The sequence below is a fragment of the Macrotis lagotis genome, chromosome 1 (genome assembly GCF_037893015.1).
Source record: "Macrotis lagotis isolate mMagLag1 chromosome 1, bilby.v1.9.chrom.fasta, whole genome shotgun sequence".
NCBI classification, from domain to species: Eukaryota; Metazoa; Chordata; class Mammalia; order Peramelemorphia; family Peramelidae; genus Macrotis; species Macrotis lagotis.
Genome location: NC_133658.1, coordinates 342,995,546 through 343,011,896, shown reverse-complemented (window position 1 = coordinate 343,011,896; position 16,351 = coordinate 342,995,546).

Sequence of the window (16,351 nt, the reverse complement as noted above, 5' to 3'; positions counted from 1 at the left end):
GGAAATGTAAGTTACCTCAGCGAACATCTAGTCCAATTTTTCCATTTTATAGGGAAGGAAACTGAGGGCTAGTGAGGTGAAGTGAATTGATGGCAGAATCAGAACTTGAGCCTAAATCTACAGATTCCCAGGCTACAGCACTTTATACTTTATATGTTGCTTCCCCATTATAACCTTATGGATATGACTACTGGATAACCTAAGACCAGTTATGTGGGGCACCCTTAATGCAATTTGACTTTCATATCATGACATCATCTCCCTGATGTCTTTTTTTCCTTCCTTCCTTCCTCCCTCCCTCCCTTCCTTCCTTCCTTCCTTCCTTCCTTCCTTCCTTCCCTCCCTCCCTCCTTCCCTCCCTCCCTCCCTCCCTCCCATACTTTTGGATACTCTACTCAAAGGCTAGCTGTATAAGATTTCTTACTCTAGCTCTCCTTTATTGGTCAACAATGGGTCTCAGGCTAAACCTACTAGGTCACTGTTTGGACCCTCATTGGTTCAGAGTGAATGTAAATAGCAGTTGTTTCTGTTTTGGCCAGAAATCAGAAGAGTCTTTCCCTCCCAGATTGATATATTTTTCTTTTTTGGACTAGGCAAAAGGGTCTCTTACTTCTTCTCATTCTCCATCTTTATGACAGAAATACTGAGGGAAGGAAGACAGGGGAATCTCTCCCTTTTGTCACTGCCTATCAAGAAGAGTGGCAGATCACATCTGAACTCCCTGCTATTGTAGCTGGAGGTACACGTGAATATGACTGGGGCAAGTGACCTTCTGTATAGGTTCAGCATAGGTGCATTAAGCTTGTGATGTCAAACTCAAATTGTACAGGGGTCATATTTATGGATGGAGTCTGTGGACCAGGTATTTGACACCTTTGCAGTAAACACCTTTGTTAGTGGACAAAGATGCCCCATTCCTTGGAAGACCAGTCCTATCCTTCCCTATATGAATACATAGTAAGAATCATTGAATTATAAAATGCCATTGCTGACAGGGAGTCTTGTTACTTGGGACATAGAATATTAAGGATGGAAGAAACTATAGAACATAGATTATCAAAGATAAGAGATGCAAAGAATCTTAAGAAAGTATGATGTCATGGAAAACGCAATAGACTTCAAGTCAAGACAAATCTGATTCCTGATTCTTCTTTTTTACCTCTGTGACCTTGGGACAGTCATTCAGGCAGCTGAATACAAGTCCTAAGCATTTTCCTCTACAACTTGCAGTCTGGTTAACCTTGAACAAATTATTGAAAGGGGTATACTGATAAATGTTTAACAACCATCTCTCTGGAAAAGAAATTCTTAAGACACATTTTTGAATTTAATCTGCATTATTTATTTATTTTTACAAGTAATTTTTTTTATACATTACTAAAATATTCTTGTTTAAGAGTAAACATAATATCCCCTTCCCCCCAAAACTATAGATCCTCATGAGAAATATAAAGTAAAAGAAAGAGAAAAATTGTTTCAGTCTGTGTTCTCATACCATCAGCTTTGTCTCAGGGGATCACATTCTTTATGATAAGTCCATCACAAAAGTTACTTCCATATTTTTCCACTGTTGCTGCTGCTGATTGTAATTCCTGCCATCCATACCTCCCCACTACCACATATTATATTTTCTCTCTCCTTTCACTCTATCCCTCTTCTAAAATGTGCTGTAGGGTAGCTGAGTGGCACAACGGACTGATCACCAAACCTGGGACCAAGAGGCCCGAGTCCACATACCACCCTTGAGACCCAGCAACCACCCAGCCCTGTGGTCCTAGATAGGCCAGCCCCTTGCAAGGAGTAAAAAAGAAAATGTGCTATATCTGACTATTCTCTCCTATGATCTACCCTCTCCTCTATTACCCACACCCCCCTTCCCTTTTCCCCCTTCTCTCCTTTTTACTCTAGATGTATATACCCTATTGAGTGTGTATGCTGTTCCTCTCAGAGCCATTTCTTTTTTTTTTTTTTTTTTTAGTTTTTTGCAAGGCAAATGGGGTTAAGTGGCTTGCCCAAGGCCACACAGCTAGGTAATTATTAAGTGTGTGAGGCCAGCTTTGACCTCAGGTACTCCTGACTCCAGGGCCGGTGCTCTATCCACTGCGCCACCTAGCCACCCCTATCCTTTTTTTTTTTCTGAGCCATTTCTGATAAGAGTGAAGGTTCCCTCATTCCCCCTTGCCTTCCCCTTTCCATATCATTGCAATAGCTCATTGCAAATTATATATATATATATATATATATATATATATATATATATATATATGTATATCTTTTATATGAAATATCTTAGCCTATTCCACCTCTCCTTTCTCTTACTCCCAGTACATTTCTTTTTTAACCATTGACTCCATTTTTACAAGTAATTTATGGATGGAGTCTGTGGACCAGATATTTGACACATATCTTCAAATTCAGCTCTCTCCTGTGCTTCATCTATAAAAGCTCCTTCTACCTGCTCTATTAAATGAGAAGTTTCTTATTATCAGTATCATTTTTCTATGTAGAAATACATGCAGTTCATCATCATTAAGTCCCTCATATTTTATCCTTCTCCTCCACTCTCTATGCTTCACCTAAGTCCTGTATTTGAAGGTGAAACTTTCTGTTCAGCTCTGGTTGTTTTAACAGGAACATTTAAAATTTCCCTGGTTCATTGAAAGTCCATCTTTTCTCCTGGAAGAGGATGTTCAGTTTTGCTGGGTAGTTGATTCTCGGTTGCATTCCAAGCTCTTTTGCCTTCTGGAATACTATACTCCAACCCCTACAAGCCCTTAAAGTAGTTGTTGCTAAGTCCTTTGTGATCCTGACTGCAGCTCCACAATATTTGAATTGTATCCTTCTGTCTGCTTGTAATATTTTCTCTTTGACTTAGGAATTCTGGAACTTGGCTATAATATTCCTGGAGGTTGTTTTTTTTGGATCTCTTTCTGGGGGAGATCAGTGAATTCTCTCAATTTCTATTTTTGCCCTCTGCTTCTAGGATATCAGGGCAATTTTCCTGTAGGAGTTCTTTTAAAATGAGATCAAGGCTCTTTTCCTGATCATGACTTTCAGGTATCCCAATAATTTTTAAATTATCTTTCCTGAATCTGTTTTCCATATCATTTTTTTTCAATGAGATGTTTCACATTTTCTTCTAATTTTTCATTCTTTTGGTGTTGAAGTATTGTATCTTGACTTCTTGTAAAGTCATCAGCTTCTTTTAGCTCCATTCTACATCTGAAGGATTTGTTTTCCTCAGAGAGCTTTCTTATCTCCTTTTCCATCTAGGCAATTCTGCTTCTTAAAGCATTCTTCTCCTTAATAACTTTTTTTTTTTTTAGGTTTTAGGCAAATGGGGTTAAGTGGCTTGCCCAAGGCCACACAGCTAGGTAATTATTAAATGTCTGAGACCAGATTTGAACTCAGGTACTCCTGACTCCAGGGCCGGCGCTTTATCCACTACACCACCTAGCTGCCCCAGATTTGTTTTTTTCCCCTTAGGTTTTTGGAAGGTGAATGGGGTTAAGTGGCTTGCCCAAGGCCACACAGTTAGGTAATTATTAAGTGTCTGAGGCCGGATTTGAACCCAGGTACTCCTGACTGCAAGGTCCATGCTTTATCCACTGCGCCACCTAGCCGCCCTGACCTTAATAACTTTTTGAACTGTTTTATCCATTTGACCTACGCTGGTTTTTAACATGTTATTTTCTTCAGCATTTTTTGGCTCTCCTTGACTAAGCTGCTGACTTCTTTTTCATGTTTTTCCTGCATCTCTCTCATTTCTTTTCCCAATTTTTCTTCTATCTCCCTTACTTGATTTTCAAAATCTTTTTTGAGCTCTATCATAGTCTGAGCCCAACTTCCATTTTTCTTGGAGTCTTTAGATACAGGAGCTTGTACTTCCTCATCTTCAGATCCTTCTTGGGATCATAGACAAAGTATTTCTCAATGATGTTCCTCTTTTTTCCCCTCTGTTTATTCATTTCTCCAGCCTGTGCTTGGTTTGGGGGTGCTTCCTGAGCTTTTGAGTATTAATAGGACACCCCCCCCCCACAAGGATCTCAGTGTATGGAAGCTCTGACTGCTCTCCTGGTCTGTGAATGACAACAAGTGTACCCCTCTGCTATGGGGCTGAGGTGGGGGGGCCCTGTTCTAGGGGTCCTAGACTGTGATCAGGATCTGAATGTGGTCAAAGCCTCAGAGTCCTGTTCCAGGTACAGAGGACAGACCTTGGAAGTCTCCCTCCCCTACCTTCCGTGGGCTAAGCATTCAGGGCTCAGTTGCCTGGAGGTTCCTGCTTGCCAGCTCCATGTCTACTTCCATTTCCTGGATCTGGACTGCAGCTACTGCACTTAGTGCCCTGAGGACCTGGGCTTCATGCTCCCTCTGGCAGAGGTCCCCACTGATCCTCTAAGTTCTTCCCAGTGCTCCCCGGGGTGCAGGTAAAGAAACTGCTTTTGCTGCAGGATCCATGGCTCCCAGGTGCCCTGGGGTTCTTTACTGGAGGCTGAAGTTTCTTCACTCTGGTGGGGCCACCACTCTAACCCCATGGAGTGGAGTTTTTCCACTATTTTCCAGGTTACCTTGGTCTGGAGAATTGCCTCACGGGATATTTCTGTGGGTTCTATCTCTTGAAAATTTAGTTAGAGTCATAATTTTAAGATTTTTGAAATATGGAGAAAACACCTAGGAGAAGCTCTTTTCCTGTCACCATCTTGACTCTGCTATGCAGATCTTTAATCTGCATTATTAACATTTTCCCCTCACTTTTAGAAATCAATAAAACTAATTTGTTGTTCAATATTTTCAGTTACATCCTACTCTTTGTGACCTCATTTGGGCTTTTCTTAGCAAAGAACTTGGAGTGGTTTGCTGTTTTCATCTTCAATTCATTTTACAGGTAAGAAAACTGAGGCAAACAGAGTTAAATAACTTGTCTAGAATCATACAGCTAAGTAAATGTCTGAGGCCAGATGTGAACTCGGGTCTTCCTGCCTCCAGACTCTGGACTCCATCCACTGTGCCACTTAACTTCCCCTCAACAAAACTAAATCAAGCCTTGTGTAAATGCTCACACAGAAAAAATTTTTAAACATTCTTGAGAACCCCTATATCACTGGGAATCAGTTTCTTTGTTTTTAAAAGGAGAGTGTTGGACTAGATATCTTTAGAGTTCCCTCCATCTATAGTATGATTTTCTAGGATCCTGTAATCTGACACTGTCAAGTTTTAAGTTTATCCTTGTAAAAATACAATTTCACATCAGTGTCACCAGGTGGCGATTTGGGGCTATAATGCAGCCTGAGGCTGGGATTTAAGGTATCTTGATTGAAATGGACAAGAGAAGAAGAGAATGATTGAGGTGTCTAAGTTTGGGGAGGTAGCAGAAGTTACAGGCTCCCTTCTTTTTGAACTATTGGTAACAGTTAATACTCTTTTGGCTATGAGGACTCCTAGAAGCTTAGTTAGATTTATAAAGATAAAGGGAACTGGAATCCATGAGGGAGCAAAATCCCACATAGGGAATGTGTCAGACATCAGAATTTAGGAAACCAGAGGAGAATGATTAAATGTAGACGGAGCGTGGGGAAACTCTGCTTGTCTGGACTGGAGTTGTTTGGTCCCCTCTATTCCTTCTCATTATAAATAAGCTGTCGGGAAGGAGAAGGGGTCTCTGAGGATTATTCTCTTCTTTCCTTCCCCCCCTCCATCCTGAGTATGCAGACTGAAGTCAGTAACTAATTCTACTCCGGTAGGCTTTGGACCACCTTCTCCAGGAAGCCTTCCCTGATCTCTGCAATTGCTAGTGTTGTCCCAAATTAACTTTAATTTAAAGGCTTTAATTCTCTTTAAATTTATTCTGTCTATAATTATATATACTTTATATACATATATTATATACACATATAAAACACACATGCATACATACTTGGTGTATCTTTAGTTAGACTATAAGCTCCTGAGAATGAGGATTATTTCTCTGGTACTTAACATAGTGTACATCTTGGTGTTTAATAAATAAATGCTTTTTAGTAGATTAATTTGCAGACCTCCTTTTGCCCTGAGCTAGATGCTACCTCAGTTGGATGAGTGAAATTCAGTGATAAGTTTCTCTATTGTTTTATATAGTGGAAAGAGCTGTAGTTTTGGAATTAGAGAAACTGACTTTGGGTCCAACCTCTTCTCCTTAATCAAAAAAAATCAACAAATATAATAAATACTCGAAGCTAGCAACTTTTGTCTTTGTATACCCAGGATCTGGCACATAGGTACCTATATGCCAGACCCTAGATATTCAAAGACAAAAGTCCCTACCCTCAAAAAAATTATATTCTATCTTGGGAGACATTTATTTATTTTTTGAAAGATCTTATTTGGAATTTTACAATTTTCCCCCCAATCTTGCTTCCCTCCCCTCACCCCCCCACAGAAGGCAATCTGTTAATCTTTACATTTAAAATGCATTGATCTAAGTTGAATGTGATGAGAGAGAAATCATATCCTTAAGGAAGAAACATAAAGTATGAGATATCACAGAATTACATAAGATAACTTTTTTAAAATTAAAGGTCCTTAGTCTTTGTTCAAACACCACAATTCTTTCTCCATAACAGATAGCCCAAAATTGTGCCTCATTGTTGCCCTGTTGGTGTGAGCAAGTCCATTAATGTCGATCATCACTTTTATTTATAAATTTATAAATTAGGCATGGATAAATGCTTCTTTTTGTCCTTTATTCTTTTTTTTTAAGTTTTTGCAAGGCAATGGGGTCAAGTGGCTTGCCCAAAGCCACACAGCTGGGTAATTATTAAGTGTCTGAGGTCAGATTTGAACTCAGGTACTCTTGACTCCAGGGCCAGTGACTTTTTCCTTAATATTCTTGAAGAAGATCATGACAGCAGGGAGGTAATGCCATGACAAGCACATGAATTGGATTTGGTGCCATGCTAAGTCACCAACCTCACTCTCTCCTCCAGAGTCATCTGGATCCAGTGGCCAGATATAAATCAGGACGATTGGAGATCCCCTGGAGGAGAGACAATCAGGGTTAAGTGACTTTGCCCAAGGTTACACAGCCAGCAAATGTCTTTGACTAGATTGGAATTCCCATCCTCTTGATTCCAAGGCCAGTCCACTTTACCACCTAGTTGCCTTATTTGTAAATAAAAATATTTAAATATATAAAAGTAAATTCAAAATAGCTAAAAATAATTTGGGAGTGGGGTGGGAGAGAGCCTTTAATAGCTGCAAGGAGAATGGATAGGAAAAGACTTCATGTAAAAGTCATTCCTTGTGCTAAATATTGAGTAGATTCTAAGGAATGGAGATAAGGAATTAAAGCATTGCCAGTATGAGGATAACAAATACAAATGGAGGTGAGGGAGTTATATTTGTAGAAGACTTTTTTTGGCTAGGTAATGGGGTTAAGCAATTTGCCCAATGTCACACAAGGTAAATAGTAAGTGTCTGAGGTTCGATTTGAACTCAGGTCCTCCTGACTTCAGGACCCATGCTTTATCCATTGCATTACCTAGCTGCCCCTATTTGTTGGATACTTAAGAAAAATAGTTTGGCTTGATAAAAAAATTGTGGTGAACTGAGAAAGGTGGAATAAGACAAGAAAGCTGGCTTGGGGTACAACTTGTCAAGGATTGCCAAACAATAGGGTCATTGTTTGATATTAGAAATTAGCTACTATCATTTATTAAATAAGAAATAGCCATGATCAGAAATATACTTTTAGAAAATCACTTTAGAAGCAGTGTGAAGCATGAAAATGGGGAGAAACTTGGGGTGGGAAGATCAGTTAGGACAATTGCAATAGTCCAGGCTAGCAGTGGTGAATGTTTCAATGAGAGCAGTAGTGTTATAAAGGGAGAGAAGGGAAAAGATGTAAAAGATATCAAGGAAGAAAATACACTAGATGTAGCAATTGTGTAGTCAGGGAAAGTGAAGAAGCAAAGTTGATTTTTCTCAGGCTTTCAAACCTGAATGAAAGAAATAGGGAAGTTTGAAAAAGGCCTGGGCCTTGGAGTAAAGATAATGAGTGTTCTGTTTGGGTCAACTTTAGTCTGAGATCTCAAAGTGTTCAGAAGGCAGTGGGATTGGGATATGTCATTTATCTCTCTGTCTCTTGGCTTCCTCCTCTGTAAAATGAGTGGTTTGAATAAATGATCTTCAAATTCCCTTGTATACCTGACATTTAAAAAATAATACTTCCATTTATCTTAGCATTTTGTGCACTGCAACATCTTATATTTATATTGCATTATGGGATTGTCTTGAGGATTAAGACAACCTTGTCAGAAGAATTATATCATTATCTGCTCTATCAGGCACCAAAGCCTATGTTGAGTGTATGACCCTCTTCCAACAACTACTTAGGTCATCTCTCAATTCTAACTGATGAGATAATTTGCTTACTGTGAGAATTTGTGGGTAAAAACTCCTCTCTTAGTCTCAGTTTTCTCATCTGTAACTAGGAATAATGTATACTATCTTGCCCACAAGAATATTGTGAGCAAAGCACTTTTTAAACCAAGGTGCAATGAAACTGTGAACTACAAAAAATAGTCGATATTATCCCATACAGCAGGTCTTTGACATCAGTTCAGGGAAATAATCTGCCTGTAGAATTTGTGAAATTATAGGTTCTAGGGAGAAGAATTTGGGAGATTCTAAGGTAGAATCTAAGAGGGAGAGAGAGAGAGAGACAAACAGACAGACAGACAGACAGTGTGTGTATGTGTGTGTGTGCGTGTGTGCACGAGCACATGTGTGTTTTGTGGGGTGGGGGGGCAATTTTAAAGGCCTAGTGGAGAAGGAGTGGTGGCTTCTGGGAAAGTATCCAGAAAGGTCTGGGGCAGGGGTAGGGAGGTAAGGAGGTGGGGGGATGGGGTTGGAGTAGAGAGAAATGGGAATGAGCTTTGGAAAAGGCTGCTCTGGAGAGCAGGGAAGTGAAGAGATAACTGAGAAGGGTGGGGAGGCACACTAGGGGCAGCTGGAGGAGAAGATAAAGCCAGAAAGGGATGTTACCAGGGCCAAGAGAAGCCGTCCCTGGTTTGCCACGTGGGTGGAAAGGAAGAGATGAGGGGAGAAGGAAGAAGCAGCTGCTGGGGAAGTTAACAAAGCCAAAAGCCAAAGAGGGAGAGAGTTCCAGGTGGGCATGGGTCCAGGTCAGGTGACACTATTTATTCCCTTGGGTACTAGCCCCAAATGTCTAACTCTCTCTCCATCCTGCCTTTACTTTGTCATTGTTTAAGGGAGTCAAAACCCTTGCCCAAGAAAGACAATCAAATGGATAAGAACAATCATTAATTTTACTCACAGATGCCTCTTACAGAATTGTGATTAAAAAGATGAATGTATACAACAGATACTACTCTTCAGAAGCTTATAGTCTGATTGGAATAGGAAGACTAGGGATGGTAGGCCATAAGGGAGAATGAGATAAGTGCAAAGAAGAGGATCAGGCTCTGAAAAATTTGAGGATATATATTTGAGGAATATAAGATCCCTTTTACCTGAAAGAAGGGATGTTGTCAGGGGGGTTTGATGGAGTGTCACCTGAGTTAAACTTTAGAGGCATGTTGGTCTAATCCAAGTTTCTTCCATACTGCCTTCCAATTTTCCCAACAGTTTTTATCAAAGAGAGAGCTTTTATCCCAATAGCTGGACTCTTTGTGTTTATCAAACAGCATATTACTATAATCACTTCCTGCTATTGCACCTAGTATTTCACCTATCCACCACTCTATTTCTTAGCCAATACCAGACAACTTTTTTTGTTTTGTTTTTTTTTTAGTTTTGCAAGGCAGTGGAGTTAAGTGGCTTGCCCAAGGCCACACAGCTAGGTAATTATTAAGTGTCTGAGGCTGGGTTTGAACTCAGGTACTCCTAACTCCAGGGCTGGTGCTCTATCCACTGTGCCACCTAGCTGCCCCAATACCAGACAGTTTTGATGACTGATGCTTTATAATATAATTTTAGATTTGGTAGAGCTAAGCCACCATCTTTTGCACTTTTTTCCAATAAATTCCTGGAGATTCTCAAATTTTTATTTCTCCATATGAATTTGCTTACATTTTTTTCTAATTCATTGAAGTAATTTTTTGGAATTTTGATTAGTAGGGCATTAAACATGTTTAATTTTGGTAGAATTGTCATTTTTATTATATTAGCTTGGCCTATCCATGAGCAGTTGATATTTGCCCAGTTATTTAAATCTGATTTTATTTATGTGTGAAGTGTTTTGTAATTGTTTTCAAAAAGTTTCTGAGTCTGCCTTGACAGGTAGATTCCTAGGTATTTTATATTGTCCGAGGTTACTTTGAATGGGATTTCTCTATCTAGCTCTTTCTGCTGTGTCCTGCTAGTCATATATAGAAATGTTGAGGTTTTATGAGAGTTTATTTTATATCCTGTGACTTTGCTAAAGTTACAAATTATTTCTAGTAGTTTTTTGGGAATGATGTAAAGACTAGAAAACTGCCTTCTGTGTAGAGGTGGGGGGAGGGGAGTGAGATTGGAGGAAAAATTGTAAAACTCAAAATAAATAAAACCTTTCTAAAAAAAACTTTAGAGAGAGAGAGAGACTTTAACAGATAGAGATGATGATGGAGGGAAAAGGAAATGAAGGAAAAAGGAAAAGGAAAAGTAGGGGAATAGAGTGATCCATGACCAAAGGCAGAGATGGTATCAGAGGGAATGAGAACTGGAATCTGATTGGTCTACTTTAGCTAGAATATAGAATATATAAAGCAGAATAATATGAGATAAGACTGGAAAAGATAAAAAAGAGAAGGCTAGAGCCAGATTATAGAGAACTATATATATTTCTATAACACTAAGATATACAAAATTCTTTCTTTATGTAACAATCCTGGTAGGACAGGTAGTTCAAGTATTGTTATTCCTAGTTGATAAATAAGGAAACAGTTTCAAAGAGCTTAGTAATTCTACCATCTTCTCAAGCTATTGTGCTTGCAAATATATAACATTTTCACTTCTACATTCCAGTTCCTACAAAAAATGTGTCTCTATACCTTCTCTTCACTTCTTCTCTCACTCCTCATTCTTTTGAAATCTAGTTGCTGTTCTCATCATTAAACTGAAACTATGACCTTTTAGTTGCCAAATCAATGTCTTTTCATCAGTCTTCATCTTTCTTGTCCTCTTTGTAACATCTGACCATCTCCTTCTGGATATTGCTCTTGGTTTTCTTTCTTTTTTTATTTTTCTTTGCTAAATCATCATTCATTTTATGCTTCCTCAGTATGGGTGTACCTTAAACCTTTGTCCTGGGTCTGTCTATCTGTCTCTCTCCTTTCTCCTACTTTTTCTTCCTCCCCAAACTTAACAGCTATCTGGACTTCAATCAATCTATATTGCCAGTTCCCTCTCCTAAATTCCAACAAAAATCACCAACTTCCTTTATTTCCAATTAAGCCTTGTAGTTATCTCAATCTCAATATAGATGGATTCCTATTAAGGAAAAAAACCAAACATAATCCCCTGAAGTTGATTCATGTATTTGTATTTGCACTGTTTGAAGTTCTATTTATGCAAAATAATGTTAATTCATTCTAGTCAAATGGAAATATGTTGCATGTTTTCAAATAAGTTAACCATTTCTGGAGGAATTTATTATTCAAACTAATGGGACTTAATCAGAACTCATCTTTTTTCTCAAAGCTTATTCTGATTCTGAATTTCCCTATTTTCTGTTGAGGATTCCACCTTCCATAATTCTTGCACTGTCTCTCCCACATAACCAATCAGTTTTTAAGTCATGTTGATTTGCCATCCATTAGAGAAGTTAGTCCCAATCCAGGGCCATCTCTGCCTCCAAACCCTTCTTGACACTCACTTGGTCACAACTGTTGTTTAAGCTTTCATCACCTCTAATTTGGACTATTGCAATAACTAACTACTTGACCTGCCTGTCTCAAGCCTCTTCCTTCACCAACCTATTTTCCTCACATCTGCCAAAGTGATTTTGCAAAAGCACCATACAATCTGATTGGACATTCCTCTTCTCTAAAATCTCCAGATGCTCCTGATAATCAATAAGATCAAATTTATGGAATTTAAGTCCCTTTATAACATGACTCAAGCCTACCTTTCCAATCTTTTCCCATAATACTTCACTTTTTAAAATGTTCTTACTTTACAAGCATTTATTCTCTTCCTCCAACTGTTTCCCACATTGAACAATGGAAAAAGGAAAAAAGAGAAAGCTTTCATATTAAATATTCATAGTCCAGTAAAAATAATTCCCACATAGGTCATGTCCAGATATCTTGTTCTGCATTTTAAGTTCACTTCTTCTGAGGCAGAGGGTCCAAAATCTCTGACTCTCTTCACTCATTGTTCTCTTCTCATCCTGTCTTCACTTTGACATTGCTTAAGGGAGGAGGATCCCTTGACTAAAGGTTTTTCAACTTTATTTCCCTAGACTCATACTTCAACATTGCATTGATCACAGTTCTAAAGCCTGATTTCAAAGTTGTTTTTTCCTCTATTGTGCTTTCATTCTGTAAATTATTTTGCTAGCTTTGTTTATTTCACTCTGATTCAGTTCATAAAGAGTTTCCTAGTTTCCTCTGAAATTTGTGGGGGGTGGAGGGAGATTTGAACATGTTTTTTGAGATTCCAAGGAAACATTTTACAAATGCTATCTCATTTGATCCTTACAACAATCTCCAGAGACACATGCCATTATTATCCTCATTTTCCATTTGGGAAAACTAAGGCAGAAGTGAAATGATTTTCCCCTAGTCTGAGGCCAGATTTGTACTCATTTTCTTGACTAGATATTATTAGGAAATGCCTGACAGGCAGCTGGAAATATGACTGGGGATAGAGATAGAGGTTTGGGTGTCATCTACATATAAAATATATTAGAAGTCATGAGAGTCATTGAGTTAAGAAACGGAATCTAGAGAGAGAGAGAAGACCAAAGATAATACTTCTAGTTAGTGACTTAGGGGGAAAACTAAATAATCTTTAATCCCAAATCTACTAAAGTCAAACTCTAAATTTATGATCCTAGTGATCCTTTGAGGGGGAAATCAATGAATTAATGAATGGAAAAGCATTTATTCATTTAAATGTTTATTATTAGGTAAACATTGTGCTAAGTGCTAGGGATACAATGTTTGTCTTTCATTTTCTTTTTTTTTCTTATTGATATTGTATTTTTCCATTTACATGTTATGAAAGTTTTTCAACATTCATCCACATACATCTTTATAAATTAAAGAATTTTTTCCATGCTCCTTTCTCACCCCCCTCCCCTCAGCAGTGAACAATCTAGTGAACATTATACATGTATATTTGTATTTCACATATTTACATATTGCTCATTTTCTGTATGAGGAATTAGGACTAAGGGAAAAGAAAGAAAAACCAAGGGATAAGAAGGAAAAACAAAAGAGAAAAATTTAAAACATATAAACATAGTGTTCATTCAGATTCTGTAGTTTGGGGGGTTTTTTGTTTTATTTTGTTTTCTTCATCTGGATATGGATGACATTATCCATAACAGATGTCCCAGGGTTGTCCTAGTTCTCTGAATTGCTAAGAGGAGCTGCATCTATCAAAGCTGATCAACTCATAGTGTTGTTACTAATGTGTACTGTGTTCTCTTGGTTCTGCTCCCTTCACTCAGCATCAGTTCCTGTAATTATTTCCATGCTTCTCTACAGTCTGATCAGTTATAGTTTCTTATAGAACAATAGTACTCCATAACATTCATATATCTTAACTTGTTCAACCATTTCCCCAATTGATTGGCACCCCTCAATTTCCAATTCTTTGCCACTACAAAAAGAGCTGCTATGAGAATTTTAGAACATATGGGACTTTTCCTATTTTTTATGATTTCTTCTGGATATAGGCCTAGTATTGGTATTGCTGATCAGAGGGTATGATAAGATTTTTTTATACTTAAAAATTTTATTTATTTTGAGTTTTACAATTTTTCCCCTAATCTTACTTCCCTCCCCCCACCCCCACCCCCCACAGAAGGCAATTTGCCAATCTTTACATTGTTTCCATGGTATACATTGATCCAAATTGAATGTGAGTAGAGAGAAATCATATCCTTAAGGAAGAAACATAAAGTAAAAGAGATAGCAAGATCAGACAATAAGATATCAGTTTTTCCCCCTAAATTAAAGGTAACAGTCCTTGGTCTTTGTTCAAACTCCACAGTTCTTTCTCTGGATACAGATGGTATTCTCCATCACAGACAGCTCCAAATTGTCACTGATTGTTGCACTGATGGAATGAGCAAGTGCATCAAGGTTGATCATCACTCCCATGTTGCTGTTAGGATGTACAGTGTTTTTCTGGTTCTGCTCATCTCACTCAACATCAGTTCATGCAAATCCCTCCAGGCTTCCCTGAATTCCCATCCCTCCTGGTTTCTAATAGAACAATAGTGTTCCATGACATACATATACCACAGTTTGCTAAGCCATTCCTCAATTGAAGGACATTTACTTGATTTCCAATTCTTTACCACAAAAAACAGGGCTGCTATGAATATTTTTGTACACGTGATGTTTTTACCCTTTTTCATCATATGATCAGTTTTATTGCTCTTTGGGCATAGTTCCATTTTGCTTTTCAAAATGGTTGAATTAGTTCACAATTCTACCAACAATGCATTAAAGTCCCAATCCTCCCACAACCTCTCTAACATTGATAATTTCCCCTTTTTTGTCATCTTAGCCAATCTGATGGGTGTGAGATGGTACCTCATAGTTGTTTTAATTTGTATTTCCCTAATCAGTAAATTGTCCAAAGTCACTTTGTTTTTTTAGTTTTTGCAAGGCAAATGGGGTTAAGTGGCTTGCCCAAGGCCACACAGCTAGGTAATTATTAAGTGTCTGAGACCAGATTTGAACCCAGGTACTCCTGACTCCAGGGCCAGTGCTTTATCCACTGCACCACCTAGCCGCCCCTCTGTCCTCATTTTCAAAGAAGATCATAGCATCAGGAAGGTGATACCATTCCATGCAGGTAAATTAGATTTGAGTGAGGGGTTGCTATGCTAAATCACCAAGTCTCACTTTCTTCTCCAGAGCCATCTGAGTTCAGTGACCAGATATGAATCAGGATGACTGGAAATAGCCCTAGGTGAGGCAATCAAGGTTAAGTGACTTACCCAAAGTCAAGCAGCTAATAAGTGCTAGAGGTCATATTTGAACTCAGGTCCTCCTGATTTCAAGGCCAGAATTCTACTCACTATACCGTCTAGTTGCCCATAAATAAATTAAGACAGTCTCTTCTCTCAAGGATTTCATACCCTAAGTGGGAGCAACCATACATATACACATATTTATACAAGCTGAGATAGTTAGGGAAGGTGTTTTAAAGGAAGAACTTAAACTAGGCACTGAAGAATATATATATAGGCAAAAGAGAGGGAGGTATACAAGTAGATAAGGGAAAGAGGTATATATGTTTGGAAGAGGAAATGGGAACAGAAAAACAGGGGGCAGAAATTAGCCTGGCATGTGCAAAAGTCCATAACTATCCCAGAGTGATAAAACATTGTACCAAATTTCAGTTAGGGACAATTTGGTTTGGAGGGTAGGTAGCCCTTGTGGAAGCAGAACAAATGGAATAATCTAAAAGACAAAAATTTGAAGGTAAATGGTATAGTAATGATAAAATCTAAGTTCTTTTCCCTCTCTGACTTTCTATGTTCAATGAGGCTGCTGGTAACACAGTTGATAGAACACCAGGCCTAGAGTCAAGTAGAACTGAACTCAAATCTAGCCTCAGATACTTACTAGCTGGGTGACCTTGGGTAAATCACTTAACCATTATTTGCCTCATTTTTCATAACTGTAAAATGGGGACTATAACACTTACCTCCTGAGATTGTTTGTGGATCAAATGAGGTAGTATTTGTAAAAAATGATTTTCATAATGCCTGGCTGACACATAGTAGGTACTAAATCAATGCTTAGTATATTACCCTTCTCCTGATGACTCCCCCTCTCCCATGTTCTCAGGGCCCATTTAGCTTCAATATTCTCTGCCTTTAAACAGCCATTTTGGTTTTGCTTCTAGCTCTAACATTCTCTTTTAAAATTTGAGGTTATAGAAAAAACATGGAAATAGTTTCTGGCTTCAAAGAATTTACATTGTATTTGTTATATAGCATAGTAGATAGTACATTGGACTTAGGAATTCAGATCCTATTCAGACACTAGCTATGTAGCTGAGACTCATTTTCCTGAATTCAAATCTGACCTCAGACATTTGCTAGTTATATGAGCCTGGGAAAATCGCTTAATGCTACTTGCCTCAGTTTCCTCATCTGTCAAATGAGCAGAGCAAACTATTC